The sequence below is a fragment of the Chamaea fasciata genome, unplaced genomic scaffold (genome assembly GCF_029207755.1).
Source record: "Chamaea fasciata isolate MVZ Bird 193981 ecotype frontalis unplaced genomic scaffold, bChaFas1.0.hap1 SCAF_10, whole genome shotgun sequence".
Classification (NCBI taxonomy): Eukaryota; Metazoa; Chordata; class Aves; order Passeriformes; family Sylviidae; genus Chamaea; species Chamaea fasciata.
The window spans coordinates 128,509-149,382 of record NW_027094095.1 but is presented as its reverse complement, the minus strand read 5'-3'; the positions used below and the strand labels follow the sequence as shown (position 1 = coordinate 149,382).

The 20,874-nt window shown below is 46.0% G+C and overlaps 2 long non-coding RNA genes across 8 annotated transcripts in view; one reads left to right on the top strand and one right to left on the bottom strand.

The window, feature by feature from the left end:
* Nucleotides 1-516: 516 nt before the first annotated feature.
* On the bottom strand, nt 517-7,649 carry LOC136294338 (uncharacterized). 4 transcript variants are annotated; one of them, XR_010722378.1, is made up of 7 exons: nt 7,389-7,649; nt 5,026-5,099; nt 4,920-4,947; nt 4,639-4,804; nt 1,748-4,440; nt 920-1,142; nt 517-752 (listed from the first exon to the last, which is right to left on the bottom strand). It is a non-coding gene; the product is annotated as an uncharacterized lncRNA (long non-coding RNA). The 4 variants fall into 4 exon arrangements; XR_010722379.1 differs by having other exon boundaries at nt 4,759-4,804; XR_010722377.1 differs by lacking the exon at nt 5,026-5,099.
* Nucleotides 7,650-8,796: 1,147 nt separating this feature from the next.
* The window catches only part of LOC136294883 (uncharacterized), a 42,843-nt gene continuing 30,765 nt past the window's right edge, over nt 8,797-20,874 (top strand). For 2 of the 4 annotated variants that reach the window (XR_010722505.1, XR_010722506.1), the window contains exon 1: nt 8,797-8,884. This is a non-coding gene — a long non-coding RNA (uncharacterized lncRNA). The remainder of the gene's footprint in view (nt 8,885-20,874) is intronic. The other 2 variants (XR_010722507.1, XR_010722508.1) reach the window with 2 other exon arrangements.

The window sequence follows — 20,874 nt, the reverse complement described above, 5'->3', positions numbered from 1 at the left end:
GTTAGGGAGTTGAAAGGAAAAAAATGGCACCATGGTGGTGAATAGTGTGAAATAGCTTCTTATTTACCAACATGCATGTGGTAGATTTCCTTGGAAATGTGCTCTAAGACGTACAAAAATTCTAATCAGGATGGAAATTTGGAAAAAATAAATATTCCCTTACTAGAAGCAGAGAGAAAAAACATCAAATAAAAGGAAGGAATAATCTCTAAATCCCAGCTTGCCTGGAAAACAAGCTCAGGAATTTCTAACACTGAAAACTTTTGGAACAGTCATCAAGTTGATGGAAGTTCATGGAACAATGGTTTAAAATCTGCTTCCTCTGCTCTGAGTTTAAAGGGAAGTGGGAATTGAACAGGTCTAGTTACTCCTATCCAAAAATTATCTGTGTTTTGTGGAAGTAACAACCCAAAGAAACTCCAGTCTTACTTGTATTTGATATCTGAAACTCTCAGCAGAGTTGAGAAGTTTCAGTGGAACAAAAGAGCCACAATTCCTGCAATAACAAAATTTGACTCAACAAAAGCCAGAAATTTTATTTACAAATCCATGGAAGAGGAGGAGGATGACACCATGAACACACTCCAGCTGAAAGCAAGGATTTATTGGAAAAGGCAGGAAATCAAACTGACAGTCTCTGGTTATGGTCAGGCAATTATCCAGGAGTCAGAGAGAACAGTGGGAACCTTGGACTGGGATAAGGCCTTCCAATGGCTTCACTTCCTACTGGCTCTCTCCTTCTTGCCAACAACCTGGAAAAGGAAAAACAGCAGGAATAAAGTTACAAACATAGGCAGGCCATCCTTGGTTCAGGCAAACTGAAGTGCAGCTCCCAGGGAGCAAGTCCATGCTGTGCCTCGGGGAGCTCCGGGAATCTGGGATTGCCTGTGGGATTAAAGGGCTGGAAAAGCACACCCACCTGCCAGGTTTAGTGCTGAGACAGAGCAAGGCCTGGGCTCAGGGGCAGCAGTTAGAACTGGGACTGCAGGAGAACACCCCAAACTCGGGTTAAATATCTGGCATGACACACAGCACGCTCCAGGAGAAACTCAGGTGGAAGAAGCCCCTGGATCATCCATGTTCTTTGCCCTTGGCAGCTTTGCCAGGGCCTCCCTCAGAATTCTGACCTCACCGTGCAGCTCCTACAAAATAGGAGAACTTACGGAAATCATCCAGCAATCCATGGACTTACACTTATTAAGAACCAAAGCTGCAGCAAAATGTGCTCAAACTCTACTGCAAACCAGCAGGTTTGAGAGATGCAGAAATTTCTTCCAGAGGGGGCATGTTGGTGTTACTGCTTTAATCTCCTGACACTAGAGCATATTTGTACAAAAAAGTCATTGAAGCAGCTAAATTTAAATGAGATTCTTTTACAGTAAAGCTGGCCAAAAAGGAGTCTCAAAATTAACATATAAGCCACCGAGTTATTTTTTAAAAAAAGGGTGTCTTTGGTGTGTATAATTTTCCAGCGCCTCATGTGTTCAGTCCTTGCCATTTATGTTTACAAAGTTGATGCTTAAGACCTTGTAGAAAGCTCAAAAAAATATCCAGGACAATCCAGGTGTTTTCACAAGTACCCTCACTATGGAGCAGTGTCAGCCCCAAGTGTTTGCTCCCTCAGCCTAGCCCGGAGCAGGGTCGAGCTGCTGCCCAGGACGATTACCAAGGGACCCACTTGTTTGAAGCTGTAAATGCAAGGGGCCTGCACTGGAGTGCCAATAAATTTGACATAAGCGACTCTCACCTTTAACGGTGACTGATATTCTCAGGGAATCCACATCACCTTAGATGGGGCATTCCGCCATGGATTTCATCCCTCTGCATCTGAAACAAAGCTGGGACAGAAGTCAAAGGGCTGCAGGATAACTGGACAGCTCCAGACACCTGGTGGCAATCTAGGAATACCCTCTACAGCCCTACTACACCCTACATCACAAATTTCAAGTCCCCAGGACTTGTACTATTACCCCTACACCCAGACTGAGCAGCAAGGCAGAGCAGCTCCGGGCCAAACACACACCAACACCCGTGAGACAGGACAGGACAAACAAGGGGACACAACAGGGACACAAATCCTCTGGCAAGAAGAATGACCCTGAAGGAGCAGCGAACTAAGAATGAGATGACCAAGGTAAGACTGAAGGCGAGCTGACCAGGCTCAGAGAACCCTGCAGGAAGAAGATGCCAACGGGATGACTTATCCCAGAAGACGCAGAGACAGATGCCCAAGAATCCTACGGTCAGAATCCTCTACCTATCTTGGCATTCTTACAAGACCTAATCCACCGGAACGGATAAGGGCGGTGCACAGCTGGTGATACAGCTCAGAACAAGACCTGAAGAGGCATCAGCCTGCATGCTTGCGAAGAGAGATGGATTCCAACGCGTGTGTCCGAGAACACGAAACAAAGACGCCTGGCCGAGGAAGGCAGAGACCAGATATGCTAAGACGGATCCCAGGATTTTTAATAGGCCCCTCGAAGGGCTAAGGGACAAGACATGAAACACAAGACACCCAAAAGACACAGAGTGCACAACAGACAAGTGGCACAACACACACCAGGACTGCTCTGCCCTGCACACCTCAGCACTTTGATCCAAAATGAGACTTTCTCTTCACGTAGCCTAAGGGGTCACATCTGGGACATCCCTGTCTCTAAACCTGACTCAAAAAATCCCTCCCACTGACCCCTGCCCTGGCACCCCGCTTTCATCCCCTCTGTGAGGCTCCAAGCCCTCCACTTCTCTCTCAGATGTCCAGGGAGGCAAATCCACGCCAGGTGCCAAAGAAGGCTGCCTCTCCCTCAGGGAAATTCCTGCTGTTGCCAGGCGGTTGTCTCCTAAGTCAGCTACAATCAAGAAAACCAAATATCAAAGCATAATCTTAGCAGCACGTCAGCCAAAAACCAGCAATTCTGCTACTCACCATCTCCTAAGAAGGCCCGGGTCCTCGGGCAGCACGCCTCAGCTGCGTCCAGAGGCTGACACTCACAGTGCCAAAGCCTTAGAGGCATTACTGGCACTGAGCCCACCCACCACAGCCTCCATTAGGGGTGTGAGCATCCCCGGTTGGGGCAGGACAGGAACGCAGGGTGGACATCCCCAGTGAACCTCAACCCTGTGGACTCTGCCCCACCACGGGAACTTCCTGTCTGGCCCTAGCTTAGGGGTACTGCCTGCACCTCTCAGGACTTCTGGCATTGCCTTGCCATTAGGATTGCTGCCTGCACCTCTCTCAGGGAAACAGTGTTGGCAGCAGTGCTGTGAGGGTGGGTATACCTGTACTCTGACTTGTATCCTAGGCTGTACCCCTGATTTTCACTGTGTGTTCTCTAGCTCTTGACTCCTTTACCTCTCAAGCCCTGCCTCAGCCTCTGTATGTGTCACTATAAGCTCCCCCCTTCTGAACCCTACTTCTTTAGAGCCCTACACCTTCAAGGCGGGGACGCTCTACACCGTTAGGGTCCCAAGAGCTGTCCTGCAAGCAGGACAGGTACATCCACAGTTGTTCCCTGCCTACCCTAAAAAACGTGACCCTGAGACAGGGCAGAGGCTGACAGAGCCAAACTCTTTGCAGAGGCAAAGGCACGAAGCCTTACCAACCGCCGCCCCGAGAGGGAAATCAGGAGCACTTCCACCGGCTGCGGAGAGACGGGGAATCCCAGGGTGGGTGGGGCGGGAAAACCCCCGTTATCCCCAGCCCTGCTGGATCCTGCTCCCCACTATCGCTTCCTGCCTGGCCGTGTCTGCACATGTCAGAGCGTCTGGTACGTTCCCGCACTAGGGCTGCTGCCTGCACCTGCTCTCAGGGAAAGCGTGCTGGTAGCAGCGCTGTGAGGGCCAGTATACCTGTACTCTGACTTGTATCCTAGCCTGTACCCCTGATTTTCACTGTGTGCTCTCTAGCCCTCGAGTCCTTTACCTCTCAAGCCCTCCTTCAGCCTCTGTGTGTCACTGTAAACCCCCCCCGCTGAACCCTACTACCGTACACCTCGCAATCAGCATTGTCCTATAACAGGATGCTCCTGGGAAAGGGATCCCAGGGTGTGCTGGGCCAGGAATCCCTCGCTGCACCCTAACCCTTTGGACTCTAAAAGGAGACCAACAATGTCAAACTCCCTAGAACATGGAGATGGGTCAGAACTGCCCTGCCAAGGCTCTGGTGCTGCTGAGGAGAAACCCTCTCCCTTTAATCCTTAGGGGACCATCCCACTAGGGCCCTCTCCTGTAAGGTAACTTTAAATCACCACCCAAGACTGAAAAGGTTTTCTCCCTTCTCCCGACCGCCGGCCCCAACACTTAGCTTTTGGAACACCAGCAGGCGAAATGCATCCTCGACAGAAACGAACATCTCAGCACCGTGGACGTCCAGAGGTTCTCTGCATCCACCTCAGGGCCACTGTATCCAAACTTTGGCTCCACACCTCCTCACACTACCTAGGATCGCAAAACAGAAAATGCAACTATCCCCCTCCAGAAGAGTAATCCCCGGGGCTCCTCAGCACCGCTGTCGTGGCTCCCCCTCAGATCTTCACCCCGCTCCAGAGGCTGCTGGGAGCGTACCCAGCAAAAGGAAAAGGTACGTGCTGAGCACGGCGCACACCTGTGGGTCACTCTGCCTAAAGGCCGACTCACCAGCTCCCTCTGTTCCTTGGCACGCCTAGGACAGCAGCAGCACCCGCAAAGCAAAAAATCACGCCGAGTTGCTGTGAAACAGCACCTCCCAGCTCTGACTGAAGCACGCCACAAATATACCTTAATGCTGCACCCATCTGGCCTCTGGCATCCGGGGCCAGCACATCTGGTAGGGGGACACCCGAAAATCAAAAAAAAAAAGAAGAGCGAATGCTTAGAGTTGCACCAGCAAATAAGACTTGAGCAATAGTAACTACTACTGCCCACCCATCACTGCTCACCTTGCCCGCTGATATCCGGCCGTACCTCCTAAAAAAAACGACAAGGAACAGCGCTGTAACATAGCCACCATTTACACCTCCACTGCAAACACAAACAGTGACTGACCTTCTCGGGGGAGCCCCCTCACCCAGGATGGGGCATTCCGCCATGGATTTCATCCCTCTGCATCTGAAACAAAGCTGGGACAGAAGTCAAAGGGCTGCAGGATAACTGGACAGCTCCAGACACCTGGTGGCAATCTAGGAATACCCTCTACAGCCCTACTACACCCTACATCACAAATTTCAAGTCCCCAGGACTTGTACTATTACCCCTACACCCAGACTGAGTAGCAAGGCAGAGCAGCTCCGGGCCAAACACACACCAACACCCGTGAGACAGGACAGGACAAACAAGGGGACACAACAGGGACACAAATCCTCTGGCAAGAAGAATGACCCTGAAGGAGCAGAGAACTCAGAATGAGATGACCAAGGTAAGACTGAAGGCGAGCTGACCAGGCTCAGAGAACCCTGCAGGAAGAAGATGCCAACGGGATGACTTATCCCAAGAGACGCAGAGACAGATGCCCAAGAATCCTACGGTCAGAATCCTCTACCTATCTTGGCATTCTTACAAGACCTAATCCACCGGAATGGATTAGGGCGGTGCACAGCTGGTGATACAGCTCAGAACAAGACCTGAAGAGGCATCAGCCTGCATGCTTGTGAAGGGAGATGGATTCTAGTATGTGTTGAAGCATAAGGTTTAATGACATCAGCACCTGGCCAAGGAATACGATCTGTTAAGAACAATGCCTAGCATTTCCAACAGGCCGTTGAAAGGGCTAAGTCAAAAGACACACCATATGAGACACCCAAAAGACAGAGTGCATAACAGACAATTGACACAATACACACCAGGACTGCTCTGCCCTGCACACCTCAGCACTTTGATCCAAAATGAGACTTTCTCTTCACGTAGCCTAAGGGGTCACATCTGGGACATCCCTGTCTCTAAACCTGACTCAAAACTCCTCCCGGTGACTCCTGTCCTAGCACCCCGCTTTCATTCCCTCTGTGTCTCTGAGCCCTCCAATTATCTCTGGGATGTTCAGAGATGAGAATCCACATCATGTGCTAAAGAAGGCTGCTTCTGCCTCTGGGAATTCTTTGCTGTCTCCCGGCTGCTGTCTATCTAGTCAGGTACGATACAGAAAACCAAACATCAATGCCTGATCTCAGCAGATCTGTGTGCCGGTCAGTGGGAGGGTCTCAGTATATTACCTGTGGACCACCTAATTCACACAAACAGTAATGGATGCTTAGATTTACACCAGAAACACCACTACCCTGACCACACAAATACAGGAGTTTTAGAAAAGAAAAAACAAACAAAAATCCACCAAACAAAAGCCAACTATTATTTCTCTTAATCCAGCTACCAAATACAATAAAAATAACTCCTATGTCTAGTCTCCTGAAAAAACCTCCAAAGTAAATACCCAGGACCCCCCCACCCTAAAACTAAAAGATCCATTCAACTATAAACAGTATCTCCCAAATTATCCATAACTATAGAACACATACTATAGCCAAACAAGCTAAATACACAAATCCCTATAACACAAAAAAACAATAATCTGATTTTAAATATTATTATACTCCAAGAAATGAACTACTGCCCCTTACCTCAAACCCACCAAAAAAACACTACACACCATGATAAAAGCCACCCCTAAATAAATAAAACTGCCCCTATACCTCACACTACAACCAATTACACCACTGTAAACCTCAGGAAACAAATCCTTGGAAAACATAATACCCCACCAAAATAAAAACCTCCAACAACACAACTCAGTTCAAAAACAACCTAACCCACTTGTAAACTAAGAAGCCTAATGTAAAGTAAATAGATCACATTCCTCATCATACACTATTGCCAAGCAAAATAAAGCTACACAATAAGTTATTAAAGGCCGCTTTAAAACCATTAAACAGAAAAAAATTTGGAGAAAAAAAAAAAAAAGCTGCCTCTAACAATACACCTAAACTTCAACCAGCCAGGGTGGCCCTACCCAATCTGAATCCCTGCACACAATGAACAAAACCCCAATAGCACATATCAGAAGCTTATCAAAAAAGCTACTTAATTGTATGTCAAATACAAACCCACCCATAAAGTTATCTTCACTCAAAAACCAAATTACATGTAATAAATAATGCCAAAAAAATCAAACAAAAGACTATATATCATCAAAGAAAGTAACAGTGAAAAAAAACACGTATAAGTACCCCTATTTATAAAATCCCAGGTGGAGAGAAATCCCTCTTACTTTAAACACAAACAAAAACAGGAGTTTCATTATTCATTTTGAACTCTTTTTGCCTTCATAAACCCTTTTTCTTCTGGGAGCACTTAAAAGAGATTAGCAAAACAAAGCTGAAAAAGAGAAAAATCCCCCCTACAACTCCACGCTGGCTTACCTGCTGCTGCTGTCTGCCACAAAGAAACACTCCACATCCATATATTCCTGCAGGCACTGTAAGAGGCTTTCCCACCACTGCAGCAACCCCACGCAGAAACTCAACAGGAGTTCTTCACCCTCTACAGCTCAATGGAAAAGTGAACCGAGGCTCCTCTGTTAAACCGCCCCTGGCAGGAACCGCCCCATCATCATTGTAACATCTCACACCTGCAGCTGGTCTGCTCCCTCATTATCCTGACAGGTCACACCTGTGGCTGCTCTGTTCTCCCCTCACCGTTTACAGCTCATACCTGGGGCTAGTCTGTCCCCTCAATCATTCTGTGACAGCTCTCACCTTGCAGCTGCTGCCACTCCAAGTGTGAGGGCAGGGGCAGAGCGGACTTGCTGCTTATTCCCCAGAGAGTTCAATGTCTGCACCTGACACGCTGGGGCAGCGGGCTTTCCTTGCTATGGGTAAGGGTCCCTCTTCTGCAGGTGCCCAAGGCTGAAACTGGGATTCCACCTCCAAAAGTCCATATGCCTGAGATCCACAATTCCTTAGGAAATCCCCCAGAAGTCATTACCCTCCATTTAGAATTTTGCCTTTGGAATCATTGTTAACTTGTCTTTCTGTGGAAGTGTTTCAAACATTCATTGAGAGTTCAGAAGCCTGGTTGGCTTTTTTATGACTTAGCTGACAATCCCAGGCTAAATCCAAACACCCAGAATTACGAGGAACTACGGAGACCATTTATAAATACTCCCCTTCCTTGCAACTTTGTCCCTTATCGCAGATGCCTGGGGCAGATTTACTTTCTTCCCAACGGCACCATTCTGGCAGAGATCCTACTTCTCAGACACAAACCGAACGCAAACCTGCCACGGGGGGGATGGGGCGGGCCGGGGCTGGGCCGGTGTCAGAGCCGGGGCGGAGCCTGGGCTTGCAGCGGGGGAGCGGGGCTGGGGCCGGGGGTGAACGGGGCTGGGGGGGATCAGGGCCGGGGGATCTGGCAGAACCCCGGGCCCTCAGAGCAGGGCCGGGGCCGGGGCCGGGGTGGGGGGGCCAGGGAGGATCGAGGGAGAGGGCGGAGCCACGGGCCCTCAGAGCGGGACCGGGGCAGAGTCTGGGGCAGAGCACAGGGCGGGGCCAAGGCGGGGCCGGGGCAGGGACGAGGGAGTAGGACCGGGGGCGATTGAGGCCGGGGCCGGTACGGGGGTAGAGCCCAGGCCGGTGCCAAGGGTTATCGGGGGATCGGGGCCGGGGGGCTGGTGCCGGTTCTGAGGGCGGGGCGGAGCCCCCGGGCCCTCAGCGCAGGCTGGGCAGGGCCGGGGCCGGGTGGGTTCCCAGGGCCCGCTGTCCAATCAGCGCTTCCGATGCCTCAGAGAGCCCACGAATCGCGAGCCGGGTGGGGGTTCAAAAGGGCCCCGGAAGGGGCTGTGGGGATCTGTGGTTCGGTGTGGAATGCTGAGGTCTGTCTGTGTGGGTATGGAGTTTCTCCAGGCTGTTTTAGTGTGGTGAGAATTTGTTCATTTGTTTCTGTATAAGCTGTGCTGTGTGGGATTGTATTTATTATGTAGAGGGTGATGGTAGGTAGGGCTGAGAGGCTGTTGTTCTGTGCGTTTGTCGGAGTTTCTCTCTGAATTCCAAGATATTCTGTTATGTGTGGTTAGGAGGCAGACGTTGTTTTAATTTAGCTTGTTTTTGGCCTTTTTTGGTGCTGAATCAGGGATTTTTTTGTGCATTCTGTGTCAGTGTTTTCTCTTGCTTGAGCTTTCCTATGGTTGAGGTAGAGGGAATGTGGGGAGTTTTGTGCTGTGCTAGAGAATTTTCTTGGTAAGTTCTCCTATAAATCAAAGCTATGCTAAGCCTTGATGTGTTTGCAGGTGTTGGGGGGGGGGGGGAGGACGTGTACTCTTGGGGTGTGTTGTTTAGGGAAGGTACCAAAGTTTTCCTGTCTTTTTTTCCCCCCTTTAACCTCCCGTGACATGTGGGCCTGGCTGGTGTCTGGTAGTGAAGGTTTTAATTAGCCTTTCACTTGGAAGAACATGGTAGGAAGAAACAACCTTGTGAGGTTTGCTTTCTTGGCTGGTTTATGGAGTGACTTCAATTATAGAATTTCTGTGGAAAGTGCTATCATGTTTCAAAGGGCTACTTATTGGAAGCAGAGACAGCTTTTGAGTAGTGTGAGTTATTTCTGCTAGTTTAAGTTTTTTGTTCCATAATACTTAGGTTGCCTCAGCCCTGGGCAGGGCAGTGGTGCCTGAGGGGCAGGGAAGCAGGGGCAGAAGAGTTGGAAAAGGTGTGTGAGACATCCCTTAAGTGTCCCCAGTCTGGGAAGGGGCTGAATGATAAATGGCACTCAGGGCAGCTGGGGTTTGTTTGGGTTGCTTTGTTTGCTTTTGGTTTGGGGGTATGTTTTGGGGACTTTTATCATGGGGGTAGAGAGTGTTTAACTTGTTTTGTCTGGAGGAGCTTTTTTCCTTGTCTTAGCTTTGTCATGAAGCATGAAGGTTTTGCACCAGAAACTTTGTGTACTAGGTCCAGTGTTTGGGGCTTTTGTCTGGCTTGGGAATATTTCCTGTTGTAAGTGGCTATTTGAGTTCTCAGGAGATATGCATAAGGCGTGCAAGAGTTTCCTTGTCTATGGAATTTTCTTATGGTTATTCTTTCTGTTTGGTTTTATTTACAGAGCAAGATTCATTTTTGTGGTTATGCTCTGTAGCTCAGCATGTACAGAAGGTGTATTGACCCTTCAAACCAAGCACTGCAAGTGCACGGTGGTTAATTGGATTAATTGTTGTCTGAGGAATAATGGATGAAGTCTATTCCAGTTTCTTTTGCCACCCTGTGGGAATGTGGTGTTCCTGTGTGCATGGGGTTTTAGGCGCGCTTGGGGAGAGGTAGAATCAGCACTTGGATTACTCCGGTTACTTGATGGGAAATGTGTGTTTGGAGCAGCCCCGTGGATAAACTGGTCTGGATACATGATGGGAAATGTTTTGTCCTTCAGTATACCCAGGAGCTCAGTGGATCCTCCCACACTGAGCAGTGCCAGTGCCCGGCAGTGAACTGGAGCAGTTGTTGCCTGAATGGGTTGAACCTGTTGGTGCTCTTGGTACACCGTGAGGATTTGATGTTCCTGTGCACCTGGGGGGGACCTTGGCCGTGCTTGGGGAGATGTAAAATAAGCGCTTGGGCTGCTCTGGACCCGTGATGGGAAATGTGTGTTTGGGGCAGCCCCCCGTGGATAAAGTGCTGTTGTGTTGCAGATCTGCAGCAGTGCTGGGTTTGGCAGCGGGGCTGAAGGGTTTGTGAGAGCAGAGCGGGGAATGGACCCATCAGCTCCAGCAGGGGGAGGAGTGTCTGCTTCTGCTTTTAACCTGTGCGAAGTTGAAAGCCTGTGGCTGTAAAATTAGCAGCAATACTGGTGCCTTCTTTTATCGCTCAAGGTCACTGGCCAGCATGGAACAAGAAGCAACCCAGGACTTGTTGGTGCCCTGGCAGAGAGAGAAGCAGCAAATGGTGCTGAGAGAATTTCTGGGAGTGCATGTGGGATCCTGGTTTTCTTGATAGCTTGAGAAATGATCAGAACGGAAAAATATCTATCTTCTTACGGGAGAATCTGATGTGGAACATGGGACCAGGATGACTTGATGTGACTTCTTGAAAGCTGGAAAGAAGGCGATGTTAATCTTTTTGGCTAGAGGCAAAGTGTCTGCAAAGCCTTGGAAGAAGCCTATGCCAGGTAAGTGAGGACACGAGCAGGAAAACACCTGGAGGCTGTGCTGTGATTTCACGGAGGGTTATGGATTCCTGTCTCAAATGTCCATGTGTCAGTAAGGCTGGATCCAAGTGCCCCGGTGGAGAGGCAGGGTTGTCCTGCGTTCCAGCTTTTTAGTGGCTGGAGTTTTGCCCAAGGAAGAGCAGCATCCTTATTTTGCTGCCATGTTCAGCCAGCACAGAGCTGTTGGGTGCCTCCTTCCAGGAGCAGCAGGAGCCTGGATTTTTGTCCTTGGGATTGTCTTGCTGTCCAAGACGGGGGCTGAATGTGAGTGGCAAGGCAGGCCTGGGAGCTCTGGGAGTCAGGAGTGCCAGGCCTTTCATCTCCTGGTGCTGCTCAGGTAGTTGCTCAGGTGTTCACCAGAGGGTTTTTTGACAGCCTTTGGCTTTCTGGATGGAAGCAAAAGGGTCCTTTCCCCTCCCTGCCTTCTGTCATTCCCAGGTCCGCCCCTGCTCTTTGCTGGCAGGCTAAATAGCCTCAGGAGCGGGCAGAGGAAGTGCTGCCTGATCTGTGAGGTTCCACAGGAGATGGGAGCAGGCTTTGCGCAGAGGTTCAAGCAGCTTGGGACTTCCTGAAGGCCTGAGGCCTGAAGCAGAGTCTTGAGGCAAAGCTGACCTCTGGGTGAGCCTTCAACCCAGATGTTGTGTTTGTATCCTGTCGGCAGTGCGGTAGCCAGGATTATTAGTGTTCTGGGCTAGGTCCGTGCTCATTAGTGAAACATGGCTTGACCTTTCTGTGTTCAGAGGCCGGACAGGGCCCTGAGATGAGTCCTGTGGCCTTGTTGGGAGGAGCGGGGCCAAAGGCAGCTCCTGCATTGCTCCTGAAGGCCTGGCCAGGCTTTGGGGCGACGCAGGAGGAGGCTGAGCCCAGCTGTTCCCGCCGTGGGAGTTGTGTGCGCCTGTTTATTGCAGCAGTTGCCCGACCTGGGCCCTGTCCCGGCACAGCCGGAGCCTCTTGGCCTGCGGGCGGACGCACCTGCGGGAATTGCCAGTTCTGGGGGGGCTCTCCAGGGCTGGGTTGTGACAGGGGATTCCCAGCTGCTGGGGGTAAGGCTTAGGGTCCCTGGTGCTGGATCTCAGTCCCTGTAGGTCACCTTGGGTAGCAGTGCTGGGGAGCATTGCTGAGCCTCTCCTTGGGAGGTTCTTGGCTGCTCTGAGCTGTCGCCAATGACCCTGAGCTCCTGAGGTTGGTGTCTGTGTCTTTGGTGCTGACCCTGCCCCCTGGCCAAGCTACTTTGGAGGGTTTGAAGGGTCTAGGGCTGAGTGCCCTTTGGGCAGTTTGCTGCCAGCCTGGTGTGCTCCTGGAAGTGCCGCTGACCTGCCAGGACTGAGGAGCTGCTGACTGGATGCTGGTTCTGTTCTGTAGTGGGAGCAGGTAGCCCCTTGGAGGGCTTATAGAGAAACCTGGAGATGGGCTGGGGGAGCCTGAACTGGGATCTTCTCCCTTGCTGACCCTTGATAATAGGGCATTAGGGAGTTGCACGATTCTAACTCATGCTTGCTTGGGCAAATGAACAGAGCTCGGGAAGGTCCTTGAATGTGTGGGGTTTTTGTTGTAGTCCTGGTTTAGAAGCACCTTCTGTTGTAAAGGAAACAAATGGTGCTTGCTGCCACTGGGAGACCTTAGTTCCTTTCCTTCAAAATGTTTGTAGTGCTCTGTAGCTGATGTGCTGCTATAAACGTGTGTAAGGTTCTTGTCTTTGTAATGTATTTCATCATATTCCACGTTGGATTGAATGTCCACATTCTAAGAGAGACTCCAATCTTCCCTGGCAAATACCTGTCTATCAAAACCAAGACAGTCTCCTAGCCCGGAAGCAAGAAACTGCTTTAGGTGGATCTAAGTGCTCTCGGAGGTTCTTTCTGTAGCTTTGCTTGGACCAGGAGCCCCGCGCGGTTTTTGGGCTCTCCGCAAGCAGAGAAGCTACCGCAGCATGGCAACTGCATCTCCTCGTCCAGGAAGCAAGAAATCGCTTTTTCGGCAGATCTTGTGCTCTCTGAGTCTGTTTCTTGTAGCTTTGCTTGGAGCAGCAGCCCCGTGTGCTTTCTGGGCTCTGCGCAACCAGAGAAGCTACTGCAGCATCGCAAGAGGGTCTCCTAGCCTGGGAAGCGAGAAATTGCTTTAGGGGAAAAAAATCGGGTATCTCAGGTAGTATTGGTTAATCAGTGTTTATTATCTTGGTGCCAAAAAATTCATAATCAAAAGAGCAATTCTTATTTTATGAGCAATATGTTTCTAATACTAATAAGACTTGGCACATTAGATTTTTTTTGAAAGATATAACGATATTTTATATTGAAAAATTGCAGACTGTTTATAGGCCTGTTATTTAGCTCCTCAAAGTCATGCTAGTGAATATGGTTTTTTTAAGAACTATTAATCTCTCCCAAACTATTTCAGAATTTATTTCAGGGAAGTAGTTGATGATTTTTTTTTTTTTTTTTTGCTTCATCTTTGTTACAAGTATTTTGAGTTTAGATTTTTGATAAAATCATGGTATGGATTATACAGATACAAGAGTGAGCAAGATATTGAAAATACAAAGTAGTGTGGTTTGTTTTTTAATTTCTTGTCCTGTTCTACTTCCTCCTGTATTTCACAGCACAAAGAGGAATAGAGCAGAGTGAGAACTTTGCCAAAAGGTATGGTTTTTTCCAGGGAGATTGGAATGGTTCATCTTCTATTTAGTGACAGATAAAAAAATTACTTTAGCTACTTTGCAGATTGTTCTTCTTCTCAAAGTAAGTGCTATACCATTTCAGACTATAATTAAAAAGGATGTAAAATAATTTCATAAAACCCCATTTTTAATTGTAAAACTTTTTAAATTTTGGCTGTCTGGAAGTATTTTTTTAGAACATGCAACAATTTTAGTCTTATTTTAAAGAGATATGTAAGACACCTTGTATTTATATACTGATATACATATAAGAATATTACATAGTTGAATTCTAGATATTTTTACTCCTGATAATTGCATATACTACTCCAGCTGGAAACATGCAGTAGGTATTGTATCATTGGGTTTTTTTGGTCCAACTGTATTTTAGAGCTTTTTCACTTTAGAGTAGGAAACAGGACTAGAAAAAGATTACTTGTCATTGAAGGAGAACATCATCTATTCTAAATCCTGAATGTACAGAAGCTGCAACTCTAAATGGCACGTGTTTTTAGTGCAACAATAAAACAAAGAATTGTATGTGAAGCATAAGTCTGATGTTCTTGTGAATCCCTTGAGATGAGAACACCTATGCACAGACAGATAAATTTAGATGGAATACACACCGAATTCCATGAATTCTGTTAATTGTGATAGAATTTATTCTATTTGAAACCACTTACTGGAATCAAACTGCAAATCTGATTTATTACACTAACATTCAAGACATGAGAATTCCTTGCATAATTGAGTGAAAAATGTGACGGGTGGGGTGGAAAACTAAATCCAGCTCTTGCAACTTCTGTTGGACTAAATCTGCAGAGAAATAGTTGTAAACTTCCATTCATTATTCCTTTCTTGCTTGTCCACTTCATTGCAGAAACTCTCAGCTTGTAACAAAGGATTTATGTAACCATTGAAGCTGAAATGTGCTGATATTTGTTTGGTTTCAATTAGATTAATGGTGTCCTTAAAATTAAGTGCCTGGGTAAGGTGTGGCTGTTGAAGTTGTATCACTGTGCAAAGAGCTAAATAACCGTGCTTCTCCATGAGGGAAAATGGTAAAGCAGCATACTTTCTGCCCTCTGTACAGAAAATAAAGAACGAAAATCTATCTGGTTGTTCTTCGGCTTGAGATCTCAATTTTGGCGTGGTGTTCTTCCAAGCTGTGCTGGGTCAAAGCTCACATTCAGGTCTGAAGTGCTGAGTAATAGATCTGCCCATGTGAAAAACTTTGGTATGTGTCCCATCTATCCTAACTTGGTTTTTATCTAAGTTATTAATTTTACCTTAATAGGTTTTTTTCCCCTAGAGTTTCTTCTTTTCAGTAGAAAACATTGACTAGTGTGTGCAAATACAGGTCAAATCTGTAGAAGTGTATCTAATTCTTCTTTTTTGTAATCAATACAATGGCCGACTTAGCATGTTAACAGTGTGTCATCTGGCCTGAAGATGGTTATTGAGCAAAAGATAAACATTTAAAGTTGTTTGTGCTAAATTTTACTTGCTGTATTCCTAGCAGACAACTGAACCCTGATATAGGAGAGTAAGTTCCATCCTAATGACTTTGAGTAAATTTGTGATGATTAATTGATGCATTTCTTTGTCAGTGTTTTCCAGTCCCAAGTGAGGATATGCTTGAAGTAGTGTTAAATTGTATTGCTATAGCGGCTGAGGAAAGCAATTTGCAAAGAACAATAAATGCCAAAGATAGAAAAGAAGTGCTCTGGCTATCAGCAAAACAAACCAATAACCTAACAAAGTGTTCATTTAACACCCTTCCAGATGGCAAGAATTTTCCACAAAAGCACATTGTTTGCCATCACTATCACAAACATAGGCATTTTCTCCTCTAGTGAAGGCAGGCATCAAATTATTCCTATACCGATATGAAGATCTAAACCTTGTTCCTACATACTCCTAGCAAGAACATTTCTCCGTGCATGTAGGTAGATTGAAATCAAAACGTGATAGAGAAGGAATTGTATATCATGATTTGTCACCAAATTGGAAATGAATTGTTGAAAGGAACTTGATCCTCTAGTGCATTGTGCAATCACTCTGCAAAGTAGTTGGTTTAATATGCTAATTTTCTACTTTTCCATCTTCGTATTGGATCCTCTGCATGAAAGTGAACCCCAAATTTTTGTACAACAGGGATTCTGTTTCAATGCTTCTAAAATGAAATAAAAAAGTTATTGAAGCGACTGCAACATTTGATGAAGCATGATGTAACTCAATTATAGTAGCAAGTGAATTTGAACAACTTTTTATGTGGAACGGCACAGGTATATCTAAATATTTAGGTACTGGATTTCAGCGGTATTTGAGGAGGTTTTAAATTTTATTTCAATCTATTTCTTAAAAAATAAAAATCTAAAAGCTAGAAGAAAATATCCAAGGAAAGTCATTATTCAGTGACAACTCTATAATTTTGTCTTTGTAGCTACTGAATTCTTTCCTTTTTAATGTGTCTTTTAAAGAACAAAATATTCCTTGAAGTTTGAAATTCAGTACGAACTGTACTGAATTTTTCGGTCAAGTCTTTGCTTTGACAGTTGTCCCACACAAGTTGTGATCATCATTCCATGATGTGATGCTGTGTTGTGCATTTGATGTTGTGTGTTGGGTAATAATTGACTTTTTTTTCCCCCCTATCATAGTAGTAACCTTTTTTGGTATTCAATGGCAAAAATGGCCCCTGGAAGCTTTCTGGTGCACATGCAAGAGCAAAGTCTCAGGGAAAGCATTGCTCAGAGCATTGCATTCTGTGATTTGCAGTCTCAGAACGTGCACTGACTTGAACATACCTCTGCATCACATGGGGAAGTGCCATAACTCTGGAGGGAAGAAATGGAAGCTTAATGTCAAATGAAAAAAGTGTGTTAAAGCTTTTAAGAGCAAAGTTAAATACAAAGCTGAAGGAAGGAATGTGTTCAGAATAAATGAATTCATTTTTAATTATAGCACTTTGCTTTATATCAGCTGAGATTATAAGGTGAAGTAATGATAGAAAGAAAGAGTGCCTTCATAGCCTTCAATGTGTGATAAATAAGAATGGTGATTAAGTTATAAGTTGTTGGTTATAGAGTTGTAATGTTTTGTTCAAGAGTTATAATGCTGTTTGGCAGTTTTGTCCACTCTGTATCCCCTACCCCAAAATCCCACTTAGCTTTTCCATCAAGTCAAGCTGTTGCTGCTCCCTGGCATCACTGCTCCCTGGCATCACCACTCTCCATTTCTGCTGCTGCTTTGCCTGCCTGCACCCAGCCTGTCCCATCGGCTTGTGCCCTGCTTGCTCCCCTTCCTGTCGGATCCTCTTCCTACTTCCTGCTGACAACCGGCCTGTCAGTCAGGCTGCTGCTGCCACCCTTATGGTAATTAGAAGAGCCCAGCTGCATGATGGGACCATATCAACACCAAGAACCCCTAGCCAAAACGAGCCAGCTCAAAGTTTCAATCTGCCAAAGACAGCACTGGACTTAGCATACACAAGGGTATTTATGCCGAGGGTTTTCATAAGTTTTTGTATCTCGCCATAACTTACGAAGTACTTAAAGAGCAAGACACCCCTGGACTCCACGAGCCAAGAGAGTTCTTTGGAACCCCCGCGAGGCGAGAACTCCCACTCTGCAGCACGAGCAGCAAAGTGGATTGCACCTCCTCCTCAGCGGTGTGGACGAAAGGGAGCAGCAGTGGCGTAGGCCACCCCTCGAGACCCTGTTTATTAATAAAGGCATTTAAAGGAGGAAACTGTGTCTCCTGCCCATTTATAACAAATGGATGCCTGTAATGCAAAGAATTCTGCTCTTACATCCATTCCACTTTTAGACATTTTGCCCCTTATGCTGATTTCTTTCATTCTGATCAGCCAAATACAGACATCTGTCCCTCAGTACCTCTAGCCAGGGAGCTGATCTTAACTGCACTCTCTGTTTCCATTGAGTTCAGCATGTTCTGATTTTTCTCCCGTTTTCCTGCTATCATTCTCCCTCTTTCTGTTTTGATAATAAAGCCAGTCTAAGGCAGCCTCTGTCAGCGGTATCTAATTGTGATACCCAGGAAAATTCAGTTCTTTTCTAGTCTAGGCAGTGAAAATGCAGTTCTACTCTCTGCATCCTTGTTAAATTAACCTTTGCTGTGAGGATTCTGACTAATCAATAACAGTGAAGTTACGGGCAGTGCAAAAGAATCAGAAAACTATTTTCTGAATTTTGGTAGGAGAGAAATTTCCACCCCCCCTTGGAATCTAACCATTCAAAACATCCCCCAGATTTTAGGACAGAAGGAATTTTCTTCTAATGAGGGGGAAAAAATTGAAGATTTGGGGAGGAAAAGCCATGAATATAATGAGAAGGAAAAAAAAAGTGGAGAGATTTTAGGTCCCCACAAACCATGAACATGTTGCAGTCACTGTGGCAGTGCAGGAGTTCTGCTAATTTCTAATAGTGAAGAAGTTAGCCAACAGAGATTGCATCTGGTTAGAGATTTCAAGACTAAACAAGTGCCAGGTGTCATTGGCCCTTACTGTCAAATCCATTTTAGCCTTCAAACTCAAGAGCTTAGTCATGGTGTGTATTTTCTTTGATCCAGATACTGTCAAGAAATGAGAAAATACAATTTTGTTGCTAGTGTTTAGTGTTTTTCAGCAAATGTTTTCTATGTAAATGTGCATGTTTATTACCTGAATATATTTTAATTTGATTCATTATTTATAAATTAGCTCACGTATCATTGGCCTGCAGAAATTGTTGTAGATCTGTATCAAGACGTTAGTAGAGGTGAGCTAGTGGCAAAGTGTTCTGGGTGACACATCCATACCTTTGAATGGAGGAAAAACCAAAGGAGGCATTTTATTCTCCCATCCAGTATTTTGTGCTTTCAGTTGTAACTTGTGCAAGACAAGGCTCTGCAGTCCAGCAGCTGCACTAATCAGATTCAGCTGAAAATTAATTAGTGTCCTAGGCATACTAGTCTATTTTATTCTAGAAATTGGAAAAGAGAGTGAAGTTCTTGAGAGAAGGTGTTTCTGGAAATGACAGTGGAAGTCTGTATAAATACATCTAATATTCTAGGTTTTGTACTTGCACCTCTTTCTATATGTTTCTAACAGTTAATCAGGACAGACATAATCTGGAAGATAAATAGGAAAGTGAATTCCTGTCTTTTTGCACCTATCCTGGTGTAAGACAGTTGTGTGACAATGGGGTTATTTCTTACAGGAGGCCTAGGCCTACAGCCTACCTATTGTGTCTAGCAATGTTAGCAATGCTCTGTTATGTTTATATTATGTCTAGGAATTAGTTAACTTTCTAAAAGGCAATGCTACTGAACTTTGAACTGGACTTGAGGGCTTTTCTGTCAACCAATAGAGTCTCTTCTTTGCTTAAGGCACTTAAGGCATATTTTGACTTTGTCTACAGCTAAATCCAATCAAGAGCCTGAGTTTAAGAGCAGGGAAGGGCTGTGCACTTTCCTTAGGATTTAGCTGCTTTCTCTTGTCTCTTTCTCAATTTGTCCTAAGCTGGGGCAGCCAAAACTTTTGGCAAGGGGAAGATGCAGTAAAAGGCTTTAGGCTGTGCCTTTATGTTGTATCTGTGTACAGGAAGATGGAAAAGGTAATGGTTAGAGTGCATTAGCTGCTGTTTTGAGCTACTGTAGCTGGGCTTTCAGAAGCCTGCTTCTGGTTAAATGTTTGCAAGGCTAGTCCTGGAGATTCTTTCTGGATGAAGGCTGCTGTGGACTCTTCATTTGGGAGTAAGTCAAATCTTTGAAACCAAAACTAAAAACTCCTATAAAACAGGTATTTCTATTGACAGGCAAGTTTTTAATCCTTGTTTCTTTTTGTTGTTATTGCTGTTTGTTTGGTTTTCTTTAGTCGGTTCTTCAAATCTTGGAATTCTCAGGTGCATAAACTCAGGATTATTGTTTTAAGATCTGTCCCCATTTAGAAGCAGTGCCTTTTTTAGGTGTGGTCAACTTGTGCATCTTGCTTGGTCTAGTTTTCAACGGGTAATAATTTACTCTTTCTCCATTTTTCTTTCCTACTTACCCAGGCACTGCATGATGCTTCAAATGAGTTTGGTATTTCTACTGGTGGCTTCTTTAGAATTGACTGTGAGTTTTTTGTCTGAGGTTTTTAGAATGACCCTAGGAGCTCTAACAGCAGCTTCCTTCCTTGCAAAGAAGACTCATTTCACAGCAGTAATCTCTGAATATCTTGTTGGGGAGACCTTACTTTCCTTGGTACTAGGTAAGGGGTAGGAAAAACTTTTCTCCTCTGCAGCAATCCACAGTTTTTGATGACTTCCAACTGACTCAATTAGATCAGAACTGGAATTTCTTCCAAAAGTGAATTGAACAATAGGGCTGTTAATTTATGGTACTGCCGCTCTGCCTAATAGTGACTTGCCTAAAGAAGTCTCCCATAGTAGTTTAATCCTGTTTAGTGAAAAACAGACAGTTTTTTGCCGTGTTCTTATTACCTTCTTTGGGTGGTTTGGAGTCTTAAAAGCTTATCGAGCATCTCCCTTAAATTTTCCTACTTAAATCTAATAAAAAAACCCAAAACCCAAACAATTGCTCTCCAGCTGTTGACTTGACACTGCAGGAATGTTTTGGGATTGGATCACAGTGGAGACTTCAGGACATACATTATGAAATCAAACACTGCATTTTTCTGTGTAGGTTCTTTTCTCCTTTATATCGCAACCAGAGAAGCTCCTGCAGCAGCGCAAGTGCATCTCCTAGCCCGGGAAGCGAGAAATCTCTTTTTCGTCAGATCTAGTGCTCTTGCCGGCTCTTTCTTGTGGCTTGGCGCGGCAGCCGCGTGTGCTGTCTGTGCTCTGCAGAAGCAGAGAAGCTACCACAGCAGCACAAGTGTGTCTCCTAGCCCGGGAAATGAGAAATCACTTTGGAAGAAAGCAATCCTCTGCTTCCGTGTTTCTGGGTGCTGACTGGTGGGGCGAGCCGTGTGATGTCGCATGAGGGCGTGCAGTGTTCGCTGGCGGGAAGGGCGTCATGGAGAGGGCCGCTCCTCTGCTCCTCTAGTGCGGTGCTTCCCT